Source organism: Phytophthora infestans, genomic scaffold (genome assembly GCF_000142945.1).
Source record: "Phytophthora infestans T30-4 supercont1.466 genomic scaffold, whole genome shotgun sequence".
In the NCBI taxonomy this organism is placed as follows: Eukaryota; Oomycota; class Peronosporomycetes; order Peronosporales; family Peronosporaceae; genus Phytophthora; species Phytophthora infestans.
The window spans coordinates 35,983-37,740 of NW_003303298.1; positions in this window are offsets into that span (position 1 = coordinate 35,983).

Consider the following 1,758-nt stretch of genomic DNA (forward strand, 5'->3'; position numbering starts at 1 on the left):
TGGGAATAGATGCCACGGATTCTCTTCTCTCTTCTCGTCTGCTCCCAATGCGGGCAGCTCAAAATTCTCAAGAAGGATGCGCGGCGCATGATATCTTAGCCACAAAGTAGAGCTTCCGGCACTTTCCTCACTGATTTCGATCTGCGCTAAACCCTCGACACCACACAAAGAAGGGCACGGCCCACTTGGCTCTGTAGCGGGGACAGCGGGACCGGAAGCCCGCGCAGTCTCTACTGCCACCTTGACGCGGTGAAACATCCGCTGGCCCGTGCGGGTGCACGTCAGGCGTAGCTCCACGATTCGGTCGTGCGCTTGCGTTGCGGAATCCACGACACAGTCACGCGTCGCGCCGGCCGCACGCTTGACCAGGTCGGGGGCGCGGCGCACGAGGCTGCTGGAAATCTGACCGCCCAGGGCCATCAGGAATGGGAAGGGCGTGAAGGCCGACAGCGTGCTCCAGACGAGCCCGCCGTCATGACGCTCCGCCATGTCGCGACGGGCGTCACGGACCATCTCCGCCACATGATACATCCTCGACGCACGGGAGGGGCGAATGCAGTCAACTACACTCGGCTGCACGCTTGGCCACTCTGGTGCATGACGCCACAGTTCTTTTGGCTACAAAAACTGTAATTTGTCACGAGCTATTACAATTATGACCGCTTGGTATGTATAGTACATGTACTGTACAGAGCCCCTTTCCCTAATCAAATCTTACCCCCCTACTGGAGTCTGGTGTCTGTCTGTCAGTCCGTCCGTAACGGGCTAGGGTTAATTAATGTAACGCAAATATGGGCGTTCTACTGGCTGCCGAGCGCAGCGAAGGCGGCCTCGATTCGCTAAAAAGCTGTCGAGCGCAGCGAATGCGGCCACCATTGGCTAAAATCGGTATTGTGTTTTGTACACACTATATGTGGACTACACATCGTACTTAAAAGCACCGCTTAAATTTTATTTTGCTCTCATTTTCAGCTGCGGTTCGCAAGGCCACGCAAAGGGCGCTGCCTGTGTACGCGTTAGTTAGCATAATTAAAAGGCGCCGATAAGCACACACGTACTATATTGTCGTAGGAGCTGTTGAAAAAAATTGTAGGCTCTGGGGACTTTTATTTCGGCCTCAATCGAAACTTTAGTACTTATTGAATTTAGAATGCTGTTTTAGGCTTCGTAGTACTGCTGTACTAATTTAATTTACAGTATTATTTTTTTAGTACTATTATCAAGGCATTTCATATTTTTACTTGCAGTCATTTGTAGTAGTAGTACACATAAAAATTATATCAGCGTTTAATAATAAATAACAATTGTATTACTATTAATAATAATGTGAAAACTTTAAAATATGACTATTGTGGCTTACACCCCTGCACCTCCGTAATAAACTGTTGTCTTCCTTTGTATTTGCGCGCGTAGTGTGCGACCTTCAGATATTATGTGAACTTTCCAACAATATACGTTGTGTACATCAAACAAAATGGGAACAGCGTTTGTGATTAAGTTGGCGCGGATGCACATGTCTAAGCAAGGACACGAAACACGAAGGAATACCGACCTACACTATGTACACGATGGGATAGAAGAGCAACACGAAGCACGGAAGGCCATGGACGATGATAGAAGACTTAGCCGATGCAAACCACAAAGTTTTATAAGTAGCGTGAAAGATGAAAGAGCACGCAGCCATGAAAAGAACCGATGGATAGAACATGACAGGAACGTACGGGCCACGGAAGGGAACTAAATACATAGACACCCCAG